Source organism: Arvicanthis niloticus, chromosome 29 (assembly GCF_011762505.2).
Source record: "Arvicanthis niloticus isolate mArvNil1 chromosome 29, mArvNil1.pat.X, whole genome shotgun sequence".
Taxonomy (NCBI): Eukaryota; Metazoa; Chordata; class Mammalia; order Rodentia; family Muridae; genus Arvicanthis; species Arvicanthis niloticus.
This window is the reverse complement of record NC_133437.1, coordinates 24,766,539-24,780,624: the sequence shown is the minus strand read 5'-3', so window position 1 is coordinate 24,780,624 and position 14,086 is coordinate 24,766,539. Positions and strand designations below refer to the sequence as shown.

General features: G+C 51.4%; 1 protein-coding gene across 6 annotated transcripts in view; it reads left to right on the top strand.

The window, feature by feature from the left end:
• Bicra (BRD4 interacting chromatin remodeling complex associated protein) overlaps positions 1-14,086 on the top strand; it is a 77,579-nt gene that overhangs the window by 37,859 nt on the left and 25,634 nt on the right. For 5 of the 6 annotated variants that reach the window (XM_076927299.1, XM_076927298.1, XM_076927294.1 and 2 more), the window contains one exon: positions 11,792-11,892. The gene's annotated coding sequence lies outside the window, so the exon portion shown is untranslated. Of the gene's footprint in view, positions 1-5,703; positions 5,789-11,791; positions 11,893-14,086 lie in introns of those variants that run through there. The other variant, XM_076927297.1, reaches the window with a different exon arrangement.

Genomic DNA, 14,086 nt, shown 5'->3' with positions numbered 1-14,086 from the left:
GTCCTGAGCCTGGAAGTTACTCATGCCTAGAATCTTCCAGTGAGGGACTGGGGGCATGGCTCAGTGGTAGAGCCCCTGCCTAGAATCCCCCAGTGAGGGGCCCGGGGCGTGGCTCAGTGGTAGAGCCAATGCCTACTATATGCTACTATATGCTCTGACTCCTTCAGTACAAGCATTGATAACAGTCATCTTTGCTTTGGCTAGTATGCTCACATGACCACAAAATTTGAATAGTGTTAAGCACCCCCAACCAAGTTGATCCAGCTGTTTTAGTGTTTACCAAAAGTCAGAAAATGCTTCACTTTCCTTGTCCCTGGTAGTGTCTCAGGTCCCCATGTAGTTAATCAGTGTGTGGAGTAGTGTGCCTTTCCTTCCAAAGCTCTTATTATATGCAAAGCCATTGAAAAATATACATTCTTCTGCTTCTTTCACCCTTTTTTTTTGTTTGTTTGTTTGTTTGTTTTTGAGATAGGATTTCTTTGTATAGCCCTGGCTTTCCTGGACTCACTCTGTAGACCAGGCTGTCCTCGAACTCACAGAGATCCACCTGCCTCTGCCTCCAAGTACTGGGATTAAAGGTGTTCATCCACATTTTTAATTATTTTTAATAGTGTTTAGTTTATGTGTATACATATGTGTCTGGTGGGAGCATGCACATGATTGTGGGTGTCGGGGTGTCCAAAGGTCACATTCTGTCCCTTAGAACTGTAATTACAGGCAATTCTGAGCAGGCTGGGAAGTGATATGGGGCGTTCTGTAAGTTCTGCAGACCAGACGTCAGCTGTTGAACCATCTCACCGGGATTTCCTCACACCTTAAAACATGTTTACAATTACATTTATTTATTGTGTAAGTGTAGAAGCATGGGGGTCCCCATGTGGAGGTCAGAGCTCACCAGGGAGCGGGGAGAAGACGCTTGTCACCAAGCCTGATGATCTGTGCTTAATCCCTGGAACCCATATACTGGAAGAGAGAGTTGAGTCACGCAGTGTCCTATGACCTTTATGTGTGGTGTGTGTTGTTCTCTTCATCAATATAAAGTAATAAAATGAATAAAAGTTGCCTTCGGGCATTGGCAGAGGAGTATAACTTCAACCACAGTTGCTCTGAGAGCATTTTTGCTCTCCAAAGACCCTCGTGGCTGTGAGCTCCCAACCCTGCCATCAGTAGGGTTCCTGGATGCCACTAACCTGCTTTCTGGGTCTGGACCCAGAACACTACATCCCAGTGCTGTGATCTGCTGGCCTTCAGGTCTGGCTTCTGTTCTATTTCCTGCTTCCTGATGCCTGTGCCAACTTGTCTCCTGGCCCCTCGGCTTCTTACAGTTGCATGATACCTTTATATGGACCTTCATTGGGCTGATTCATCTGCTGATTGGCTCATGATTTGTTTTCACCTCTGACTCCCAAATACAACGTGCTATAAACACGTGTGCACATTTTTGTGTGGACATAGGTTTCTCCTTTTAAGACAGTGTCTTGCTATGTAGCTCAGGCTGGCTTCAAACTTGTTCTGTAGATCAAGTTGGCTTTGACTATGTGATCCTTCTGCCTCAGCCTCCTAAGTAAATTGGTTTAGATTACAGGCCTATGGCGCCACACTTGACTCCACAAAGTGTTTTTCAAAGCCAGCCATACTTGGTTCAATATTTGAGCAATAAGATATACAGCCTTTTAAAGAATAGCTTGGTGAATATGTCAGTGTTATATAAGTGAGCATCACAAAAGCTAGATTCAGAGCATCTGCATCATTCGAGAAGACCCACTCCCTGAGGGCTCCTGATGGTCCATCTTCCATCTCCTCTCTTGAGACTTGCACACCTTTGGTTTTTCCCCAGTTCTAGAGATTGTTACAAATGGCCTCAACAAGGCATGTCAACTCTGGTCTGGTTTTCTTGGTGTCGGTTTATGTCAGGTCCATCCATGTTGCTTCCTGTGGCAGAAATACATTCCCTGATTGTCTGAGCAACACCCAATCCCATGCCTGAGCTTGGTGCCAAGACAGGTGAAAGACAGTTTCGAGGTTGTAGCTTTCTTGTTCACTGGCTAAGCTGAGGATAAAATCCAGGGCATTGTCCATGGTAAGCAGGTGTTCTGTCACTGAGCCACGCCCCCAGCCCCTCACTGGGGGATTCTAGACAGGGGCTCTACCACTGAGCCATGTCCCCAACCCCTCACTGGGGGGGATTCTAGGCAGGGGCTCTACCACTGAGCCACGCCCCCAGCCCCTCACTGGGGATTCTAGGCAGGGGCTCTACCACTGAACCACACCCCCAGCCCCTCACTGGGGGATTCTAGGCAGGGGCTCTAACACTGAGCCACGCCCCCAGCCCCTCACTGGGGGATTCTAGGCAGGGGCTTTACCACTGAGCCAGGACCCCAGCCCCTCACTGGGGGATTCTAGGCAGGGGCTCTACCACTGAGCCACGCCCCCAGCCCCTCACTGGGGGATTCTAGGCAGGGGCTCTACCACTGAGCCACACACTTGGCTTTTCACTGAGGGATTCTAGGCAATCTGATGGACTCTTATTTGTATGAATTAGGAAAAGAGACTTCTTTTTATAGGCAGTTGCCATCATGTCCAAGCACAACCTGAATTGTGTACACTCAACATGTACAACTGTATACAAGGAAATATGTGTGTGTGTGTATGTTTGTATATATGTATATATATTTTAAGTTTGCTGTGCATTATATATGCAATATATAAACTGGACAACAATAATGTTCAGTAGCATTCTAATAAATACAACCATTGTGATTTAAAACAAAAATTAGCCGAGCAGTGGTGGTGCATGCCCTTAATCCCAGCACTTGGGAAGCAAAGGCAGGCAGATATCTGTGAGTTCTAAGCCACCCTGATCTACAGAGTGAGTTCCAGGACAGCCAGGCCAACCCAGAGAGGCCTGTCTTGAAAACACCCACCCACCCATTCTCAAAAAATAAAAAATAAAAACTGGGTATGATGGCACAACCTAACACTTGAAGAAAAGGGGAGCAGGATGGAGAGTTTGGGGGTATCCTTGACTACATAGCAAATCTGACTGAGGCCATCCTGGCCTGCGTGAGACTGTCTTAGTAAAGGACTGAAGAGAAAACAAAACAAGCAAACAAAAAATCAGTGTGTGTCTCCCAGGCTGAGTTCTATCTCTGACGGGGAAGATGGCTAAGGTGGTAAATGGCAGGAACCTGGGCCGCCTCCACTGCTGGGACTTTCAACCCCCCTCACTCATGGCTGGACTTGGGGCCAGGCTGACTTGCTGGCATGAGGAAGGGACTTTGGAGGTGCTTGTGTTCGTGTTCCTGGACAGTTGTGTGTGTTGTCTGCTACTGTGTTGCTGTGTCTCTCAATGTCCAGCATGGTGGAAGGCCAAGTCACTCTGATCGCCTCTGTCTTCCAACTGACGGGTAAAGATCAGGACTTTAACTAGCCAGAGATAGCCGGGTTTGCAGATAATCCTAACAGTTGAGAGAGGTTGAAGCAGGAGGATCCTGAGTTCAAGGTCAGCATGAGCTATAAAGTGAAACCCTAGCTCTACAGATAACTAAGTAGCTGTTTGGAATCAAGCAGCCCCTGAGGAATTATTAAATCCAGTCTCGTTCTCTTTCTTTCTTTTTAAATTACATTTTTAAATGTATTATTTGTGGGGAGGGCGAGCAAATATCACAGTACAAGAGTGGCAGCCAGAAGACAGCTCTCAAGGTTCTGTTGACTGGCAAACGCCTTCACATCCAGAGCTACCTCACCAGCCCCAAACCCAGTCTTTCTCCTTGCCACATACCTTCAGGTGGGGTTCCTACCCTCAAATTCTTTACTTCATGGTGGCAGAATAGCTGTCACAGCTCCAGTCGTGTCAACTCCATTGGAGCCGGAAAGCAAGCTCTTTCTTTGTTTACTAGAAGAACTTGTTCTGTGACTCCCGCTGTCTTACGGAAGCCAAGCCTGTGCACTTTAGTGTGTACTGTGTGGTACCATGGCTATTGTAGCTTCCGGGGAAGCCGAAAGTGATCATAAAGGAGGTAGTATGCCCCCAAGCTTATGCCTCATGTGTCCCAGAATACACCTAGTGAGTACACATGGGACCAGTTGTGCTTTCGAGTGTTTCCATTCTGTGTGCTCTATACTGGTTTTGTTGCTGTGTGTGAGTGTGTGTGTTTGTGTTCCCCTCCCCCCCAGGGATAAGTCTGTCTGTCTGTTTTGGAGAGAAGGTTGGGCAAATTCTACTTTTGAAGCCCAGGCTGGCTTCCTTGAACGAGCAGTTCTCCTGCCTCAGCCTCCACAGTGCTGGGAGGTACACCCACCAGTCTATCTGATTGTTTTAAACCAAGCCTGCTGTTCTGCATTCCCAGCAGTCAGAGGCGGGCCATAGTATGAATGACAGCTCACAAAGGTCTTTGTTGTTGGAGCAAGCAGGCCATCCACAGAGCAGCAGGCAGGCTTTTGTGAGTGAGGGAGCCAGGGAGGAGGAAGCCAGGAGTAGGGGTGCTTTGGGTGCTGGTGGTGGGAAGCAGCAGGTGGACTTGCAGCAGCAGTGACTGAGTTCTGGTGCACTCCTTGTAGGGAACATAAGGATCACTACCATCATTCTGGGAAATGAACAGTAGCCATTCTTTTGTGTTTACTGGAGCCTTTGAATTCCAGATCCCGCCAGAAGGCTGGCTCCCCTGCAGCTCCCGATGACAACGCAAAACTCCAGTTGCATTCCGAGGGGAGGAGGATCCTCAGGGCTTTCTGGAAGGACACCCTGTTACTGCTCTCCCAGACTGCTTGCAGTTGGCAGGCCTGCTGGGGAAGACTCAGAGCTTCAGAGTCATGGGGTTTGAGTTCAAGTTCTGGCCCCACAATGTCCTCACCCCCTGTGTTTCACTATTCTCTTACTGGAAAGCGTGACTCAGTTTTGTTTCTTTGTAACTGTCACTGTGAGGACAGGGTTCGTACTAGGCCTGATGCCCAGGACACACTTGGACAGTGTGGGCTCAGTGGTGTATCCGTCAGCTTTGGTTAGAAGAGATACAGAAACAAGTGAGACTTGAGACTCACACTAACAGAGCAACAGTAATGAACGGGCCCCACATATATTGGTCAGCCTCAGTAGAGAGAGGTATAGGAATAAGTGAGCCCCAGGTCTCTGCAGTTACAGCATCAGAGATGGGTGTACTCCCAGCGTGAGTTGGCAGTGGCTTTTGTCATATATCCACTCTGTCCTGAGACTGAGGCAGAGCCACGACATCGTGGGTTCCATCTGTGTCACTCAGCCCATGTGCCTGACTTCCACAGCAGGTCTTGTCAGCGGGTGCTGCTATTTGGTGTCAGTAGGTTTGCGTACATTTTTTTGCTTTTTCAAGAGGTTTTAAGCAGATGGGCTAGCTGGGAAGGGTGAGAACCCTGGGTGAGAACCACTGGCCATGTGCCCCTCCCTGCCACAGCCGTGAACCTCCCAGGCATCTTTACCTCTCTACTGACAAGAGGCATTCAATGGATGCTCTTTGAACAAAAGAATGCAGTTGTTTACTTAACATCCACTGAGCAGGGCGGTGGTGGCGCACGCCTTTAATCCCAGCACTTGGGAGGCAGAGGCAGGCGGATTTCTGAGTTCGAGGCCAGCCTGGTCTACAGAGTGAGTTCCAGGACAGCCAAGGCTATACAGAGAAACCCTGTCTCGAAAAACCAAAAAAAAAAAAAAAACATCCACTGTGAGTTCATTTATTCACTCTACATTCATTGAGCCTCTTTCTACCGCCACAGATTCAGGGATCTCAGACAGGAATCCGACGACAACCCTGCCCTGGTAAGGCCCACTTGCAGCAGGGAGAAGAGGCCATCAAACATGGGCTAGCTGACCCTACTGTGGGTTTTGTTTTGTTTGGGGGATGGGGCAGGAGATGATTACATTTTTTATTTATTTTATTTTTACATTTTATGTGTATGAGTGTTTTGCCTGTGTGTATGTCTTCGCACCATATGCATGTAAGGCAGGAGTAGGGCCTGGAGTTACAGATGGTTGTCAGCTGCAGTGTGGGTGCCGGGGATTGAACCTTGGTCATTTGGAAGATCTTGACCACTGAGCCATCTCTCCCGCCTCAGTCTGATTTATCTACGCGTATACACTTGTAGAGGGATTGCCAAGCTTTGTGGTGGGTGACTATTCACTGAGCCCTCTTACCGGCCTCTTTTTTTCTGAAGCAGGCCTGTGTGCAGTCTAGGGGAGCCCTGACCTCACTATGTGTCTGAGGATGAGCCTGAAGTCCTGATCTCCCTGCCTCCCAGGTGCTGGGATTATAGCCACCATGCCAGCTCCTGCCTCTTTTCAGCTTTCCAGACTCAAGGTCTGTCTGTGACAGTGGTTCTCAACCTTCCTAATACCATGGCCCTTTAACTCAGCTCCTCTTGCTGTGGTGACCTCCAAAAGAAACATAAAGGTATTTTCGTTGCTACTTCATAACTGTAATTTTGCTACTGTTATGAGTCGTAATGTAAATGTTTGGAGGGCTAGAAGTTTGCCAAAGGGGTTGTGACCCACGCTCAGGTTGAGATCTGTGTTCGTGTTAGCGCTTCCTAAATGTTCCATCATACAGATCCACAGCTCATTTATCTATGAGCTTCCTGTGAGCTGTTGTGGAAACGCTATGGTGGCCTCTGGTGTACCAATCCCTGTTTAAGACTTTTGATTTCTTTGCACATACACCCAGAAGTGGAGTTACTGTGCTGACTGCTAGTGCTATTTTTAATGTTCTGAGGAACTGCCAAACCCTACCACAGCAGCCAACAGAATTGCACTCCCTCCAGCAGTGAGCAAGGGCTCCAGTTTCCCACAGCCCTGCCAACACTTGCTACTTCCCAGTTTCTTCAGGGTAGCCACTCTGAGGGGTGTAGGACCTTGTCTCCTTGAGGCTCTGAGTGCATTTACCCCATGATGAGTCATGCTGGGCATCCTTTTGTGTGATACTGGCTGTATGTTTTCTCTGGAGATCATCCCAGGATCCTTGTGTCTGCTAGGCAGGGGCTCTGCCACTGAGCCACGCCCCCAGCCCCTCACTGGGGGATTCTAGGCAGGGGCTCTACCACTGAGCCACGCCCCCAGCCCCTCACTAGGGGATTCTAGGCAGGGGCTCTACCACTGAGCCACGCCCCCAGCCCCTCACTGGGGGATTCTAGGCAGGGGCTCTACCACTGAGCCACGCCCCCAGCCCCACACTAGGGGATTCTAGGCAGGGGCTCTACCACTGAGCCACGCCCCCAGCCCCTCACTGGGGGATTCTAGGCAGGGGCTCTACCACTGAGCCACGCCCCCAGTCCCTCATTGGGGATTCTAAACAGGTCTACTACCTTTGAGCTATACCTCCACCTCCAACCCCTCATGGGGGAACAATCTCCCAGTCTTCCATCTCCTCTCCCCTCCCCTCCCCTCCCTCCCTCCCTCCCTCCCTCCCTCCTTTCTCTTCTCCTCCCCTCCCCTCCCCTCCCCTCCCCTCCCCTCCCCTCCCCTCCCCTCCCCTCCCCTCCCCTCCCCTCCCCTCCCCTCCCCTCCCCTCCCCTCCCCTCCCCTCCCTCCCTCCCTCCCTCTCTCTCTCTCTCTCTCTCTCTCTCTCTCTCTCTCTCTCTCTCTCTGGTTGGAGACCAGAGAACAACCTATAATAATATCATCCTTCCTTGAGAAAGTTTCTCACTGAACTTGTTGCTCACCAACACATGAAGCCACCTGGCCAGCAAGCCTCAGAGATCCTTCATCTCTGCCTCTCTCATGCTGAGGTTACAAATGTATGACACCACACCCAGACTTTTAGGTGGAATTGGTGCTAGTGATCAAACTCGGGGCCTCATGCTTGCAAAGCCCCACTTTTCCTAACTGAGCCCTCTTCCCCAGCTCGCTTTCTTCCTTCCCTTCCCTCCCTCCCTCCCTCCCTCCCTCCCTCCCTCCTTCCCTTCCTTCCTTCACTTCGTACTGCAAAGCTAGGTGTGCTTGCATGGCTTTAATCCCAGCACTTGGGAGGGGGAGGCAGGTGAATCTCTGTCAGTTCCAGGAAAACTACATAGTGAGACCCCGTCTCAAATACAACAAAGACCTGACCACCACAAAGGAAATCCAGGACTAATGAAAGTTCAGCAGTTAGCCGTTCTGTGTGGTTGCTCTGTGAGGCAGGATGATCAGGATGACCGTTGGAATTAGAGAAAGTGAGGCCAACCTCGGGAACATAGCAGGGTGGTACACTCTTGTAATCACAGCACTTAGGAGGAGGCTGAAGCAGAGGGCTCCCAAGAGTTCGAGGCCCCTGTAGTTCACATAGTGATACCTCCTCTCAAAAAGCAAAGCCAGGCGGGGCAGTGGTGGCGCACGCCTTTAATCCCAGCACTTGGGAGGCAGAGGCAAGTGGATCTCTGAGTGTGAGACTAGCCTGATCTACAGAGTGAGTTCCAGGACAACCAGGGCTACAAAGAGAAATTCTTTCTCTAAAATTAAATATACATACATACATACATATGTATGTATATATATATATATATATATATATATATATATATATATACACACACACACACACACACACAACAAGGGTGGCAAAATGACTCAACAAGTAAAGGTACTTGTTACCAAGACTTATAACCTGGGTTTAATCCCTCGGACCCACACGATGGATGGAAGAACAGATTCTTGCATGTTGTCCTCTGATCACCGCACCTGCTGTGATAGTGGAGTGTGCACACACTCCACCTCCACCAATTACATAAGTGTAAAGACGACAAAATAAAACACTGTTTTACAGAGGATTCAGTGTTTCCCTTTAATTACCCTCTGTGAACCCATTTGGAGATAGTTGTTTGCAGAGCTTGGGCCAAGCCAGAAGCAGGGTGTAGGGACAGTGATAGTGAAGCCACCGTGGGAGCTTGTTAAAGCCTTGCAGACCCCTTGCCATCTGTTGCAGGCAGCATGCCTGGAACCCAGGAGGAGAGGGCCTGTGCTCCAGGGCCTTTGACAAGTGCTGTGTCTCCATCGAGTGGGGATTGACTTGAAGGTGACCTAGCCAGAGCTGTTGTCTTAACTTTCCTGCCATGTTACTCCAGTTCTGAAGCCATAGAGAGAAGGCTGAGGGCCCAGGACAATTTATGGGAATTGGGTCTCTCCTTCTACCGTGTGGGTACCATTTGTTTGAACTCAAGGCACCAGGGTTTATCCACTGAGCCATTTCTCCACTGTGATTTTTGTTTCTTGAGACAGAGTCTTGCTATGTAGTCCAGGCTAGCCTCAAACTCACCATCCTTCTGCCTCTGCATTCTAGGAGATGGGATCCCGGGTGTGAGTCACTGTGCCTGTCGGTGTGGCCGGGCATTTTATTTTCTGATGAGTTCTTTGTTTGAAGTGTGCCCTGGACATTTGTCAGCCACAGAGGCTGTAGGGTGTCTGGCAGAGAGGTTGAAGTATGAGGTGAGCTCCATTGGTGACCTCAGCGAGGGGGCACCAGTACATCTGAGATAAGGTGCCGTTGCCAGAAACCAAGGCCCTACATTGAATGGTTGGTGGAGCAGTTGTGACCACAGGCCTGCATGAACCAGACTCTTTATCCACCAGGACACAGATGCCATGTTTCAGGGACTATTGTGGCTGTTTAATACAACATACCTGTTTCAAATAATAACTGGCCATAGGGCCAGAAGTTGTAGTACACACCATTAATCTCCATCCTTTGGAGGCAGAGGCAAGCCTTTATGAATTCCAGGCCAACCAGGGCTACATAGTGAGGGCATGTTCGTCCCTTATCCTCTAGCCCCCTTCTCCACTCCAGAAAATAGATAGGTTCTAAAAGGCTGGTGGTGTGACAGCTCAGTGGTAGAGCCCCTGCCTAGAATCCCCCAGTAAGGGGCTGGGGGCGTGACTCAGTGGTAGAGTCCCTGTCTAGAATCCCCCAGTGAGGGGCTGGGGGCGTGGCTCAGTGGTAGAGCCCCTGCCTAGAATCCCCCAGTGAGGGGCTGGGGGCGTGGCTCAGTGGTAGAGCCCCTGCCTGGAATCCCCCAGTGAGGGGCTGGGGGCGTGGCTCAGTGGTAGAGCCCCTGCCTAGAATCCCCCAGTGAGGGGCTGGGGGCGTGGCTCAGTGGTAGAGCCCCTGTCTAGAATCCCCCAGTGAGGGGCTGGGGGTATGGCTCACTGGTAGAGCCCCTGTCTAGAATCCCCCAGTGAGGGGCTGGGGGTGTGGCTCAGTGGTAGAGCCCCTGCCTAGAATCCCCCAGTGAGGGGCTGTGGGTGTGGCTCAGTGGTAGAGCCCCTGCCTAGAATCCCCCAGTGAGGGGCTGTGGGTGTGGCTCAGTGGTAGAGCCCCTGCCTAGAATCCCCCAGTGAGGGGCTGGGGGCGTGGCTCAGTGGTAGAGCCCCTGCCTAGAATCCCCCAGTGAAGGGCTGGGGGCGTGGCTCAGTGGTAGAGCCCCTGCCTAGAATCCCCCAGTGAAGGGCTGGGGGCGTGGCTCAGTGGTAGAGTCCCTGTCTGGAATCCCCCAGTGAGGGGCTGGGGGTGTGGCTCAGTGGTAGAGCCCCTGTCTGGAATCCCCCAGTGAGGGGCTGGGGGTATGGCTCAGTGGTAGAGCCCCTGCCTAGAATCCCCCAGTGAAGGGCTGGGGGCGTGGCTCAGTGGTAGAGCCCCTGCCTAGAATCCCCCAGTGAAGGGCTGGGGGCGTGGCTCAGTGGTAGAGCCCCTGCCTAGAATCCCCCAGTGAAGGGCTGGGGGCGTGGCTCAGTGGTAGAGCCCCTGCCTGGAATCCCCCAGTGAAGGGCTGGGGGCGTGGCTCAGTGGTAGAGCCCCTGTCTGGAATCCCCCAGTGAGGGGCTGGGGGCGTGGCTCAGTGGTAGAGCCCCTGTCTGGAATCCCCCAGTGAGGGGCTGGGGGTGTGGCTCAGTGGTAGAGCCCCTGCCTGGAATCCCCCAGTGAGGGGCTGGGGGCGTGGCTCAGTGGTAGAGCCCCTGTCTAGAATCCCCCAGTGAGGGGCTGGGGGCGTGGCTCAGTGGTAGAGCCCCTGTCTAGAATCCCCCAGTGAGGGGCTGGGGGCGTGGCTCAGTGGTAGAGCCCCTGCCTAGAATCCCCCAGTGAGGGGCTGGGGCCGTGGCTCAGTGGTAAAGTGAGCACTTACTTCAAACATAATTATCTGGGTTCAGTCCCTAAAACAAAGAATAATGATACAGAACCAATACTGGGTATTTTATATTAAACTGAAGTATCAGTAAGTGATTTGGTATACTGTGTGCTATGGTGTATGTATGTGTATGCACACCATAGGCCATGTTATTCTAATAATATGTAAAGTTGCTTTGTGTGACTTTAAGATTGAGGTTTTCCGTGTTTCCTTCTCCCCTCTCTTTCCATTCCCCCTTTAAAAACTAAATAACAGAGCTGTCCTGGTGGAACACAGTATAATCCTGGCACTGGGGGCTGAGGAAGGAGGATCAAGTTCACAGGCTAGCCTGGGCTACATGATTATTCTTTGTGTTAAGTAAGCTAGTTAATAATGGATCTTAGTTGTAATTCAGTTTTGAAGCGGTGATTGTTTACTTCTTTTTAAGTTGTTTTGAAACAGAATCTTCGTATGTAGCCCAGGCTTACGTACAACTCTCCATCCTCCTGCTTCAGCCTCCCCAGCATTAGGATTATAAAAAAATAGGCTCCCTTGTCTTTCCCGGCCTCCTCTTTCCTGTCCTCACTGCTTCCAGATTCTTCCCTTCCTCCCTCCCTCTCGCCTCTGTCCCTCCATGCATGTCTTTTGGCAGCTCATGACCATTTTCACTCACAGCTTCTCTCCTTTTTTTCCACAGCTGGCCCCACAAAGGACATCAACAAAGTCCCCAGCCTGGGGCCCTGCGTAGACCTGGAGTGGCCACCCCACACTTCCCTTCATGATTCGTTCATAGCACAGGTAACCAGGGAAGACCCCCAGTTCACTCTTGGAGGTGCAGTTGTTCCTCTGGGTACTTGTGGGGCCCGCTGGCATCTGACTTGCAGAACCTGGTTTAGCAGCCTTCTTTAGTCCCTCCTCTCCAGCCTACATCCCCATGTACAGCTGTAGGAAAGATGTCCCGCAAACTTCACCTTTTCTTTTATATTCTATAATGAGAGGATGTGAGTATAGCTCAGTGGTAGAGCCCCTGCCTAGAATCCCCCAGTGAGGGGCTGGAGGCGTGTCTCAGTGGTAGAGCCCCTGCCTAGAATCACCCAGTGAGGGGCTGGGGGCGTGGCTCAGTGGTAGAGCCCCTGCCTAGAATCCCCCAGTGAGGGGCTGGGGGTGTGGCTCAGTGGTAGAGCCCCTGTCTAGAATCCCCCAGTGAGGGGCTGGGGGCGTGGCTCAGTGGTAGAGCCCCTGCCTAGAATCCCCCAGTGAGGGGCTGGGGGTGTGGCTCAGTGGTAGAGCCCCTGCCTAGAATCCCCCAGTGAGGGGCTGGGGGCGTGGCTCAGTGGTAGAACCCCTGCCTAGAATCCCCAGTGAGAGGCTGGGGGCGTGGCTCAGTGGTAGAGCCCCTGCCTAGAATCCCCCAGTGAGGGGCTGGGGGCGTGGCTCAGTGGTAGAGCCTCTGCCTAAAATCCCCCAGTGAGGGGCTGGGGTGTGGCACAGTTACAGAGCACCTATGAGGCCTACAGCATCCACAATAATGACAAAGAAAGGAAAGGCCTGGAAGATAGTTTAGTTGGTAAAGTAGTTAGTTCCCTCTGTCCTGAGCTATATGTTTCCACAACTCGGGAACTGTGGTCCTCATTGTATCCAGTTCATTTCATGGTATTGCAAGGGAAAGGCCAGCATGAGGCCAGTGGATTGATGCACTGGAAGAAGGGAAAGATGAATGGGTATGTTTTCCTGGGCATTTCTAAAGTGAGTGCATAGGAGTTTAGAAAGATAGTGGAGACAGAGGCACTGAGATGATCACATGGATCTGTGATAGGAGAGGAGGATAGGAGGATGGATGCTGGAAGGATGGAGAGGGGAGGGGACAGAGGCTTAGAAAGTCAGGTGGACACCAAGGAGATAGATCAGTTGGTAAAGTGCTTGTGAGGACCTGTATTTGATTCCCAGACCCCACATAAAGAGCAGGGCGTGGAATCCCAGCGCTGAGGAGGTGGGGACCATATGCTACCTGGGGTTATCTAGCTGGTTATCCTGGCCTGATTGGCGAACTCCAGGCCAATGAGAGACCCTGTCTCAAAAAGGTGGACAGTGGGGATGTGGAGGGCCCTTTGGAGGAATGTTCTAGGGCTGAGGGATGTGCTTAGATGCTCCCAAGGTATGGGCAGCTGATTGCCATGCAGGAATTTTATATGTTGGGAGGCAGTTGGGAAAAAGCAGACACCATCCGTTCCTATTGTGGTACAGGGGTGAAGCAGCCTCTTCCTCCTCCCCGGGGGGCTGACCAAGCTAACCTTTGTCATGGGCTCTGACAATGCTAGCCAGTGGTGAGCGCCAGATAGCTCCAGACAAACGTTAGCCGTCCGCATCCTCATCATTCAGCCGTGGAGGCCAACCCCACACTGCCACCTCTCTGGCCCAGCCTCGTGACCCTCCCTGCTCCTGCTCCCTCAGTCCCCACCGCCATACATCATGCCTGCCACCTTTCTTTGCTTGAGATCCACACTGCATAGGTCCAAGGGATTTACCCAGGAATGTGGTGGCCCTTTCTCTTGATCTTATCCCATCCTCCCTCCCTTGTTCTGTCCCACTGGCCCCTACCACATCTTACGGACCACAGAAAATAGGATAGGCTCAGAGACATGGCTAAAGAACTCAAACTGAAGCCTGCCTGCTGGGAGTCTAGTGTAAGCCACACACCCTGGGAGAACAGCTCAGGTTATTTTGTTTTTGAGACAGGGTCTCACCATTCAGGCCTGGCTGGTCTCGACCTCACAGACATCCTCCCAAGTGCTGGGATCAAAGGTGCAGGCCGTCTTACACCCAGCGAGTCTGGAGTTTGACTCTGAACTAGACTATATAACTCGAAGTAGAATGGCACCCTGGAGATCGGGACAGATGTGTCTGTTCCCTAGGGTTCATGCATGTACAGCCTACTCACTGGAAGATTGCGCCTCCAGTTTCGGTACCTCCAACTCCTTACCCTTAAAGTGGG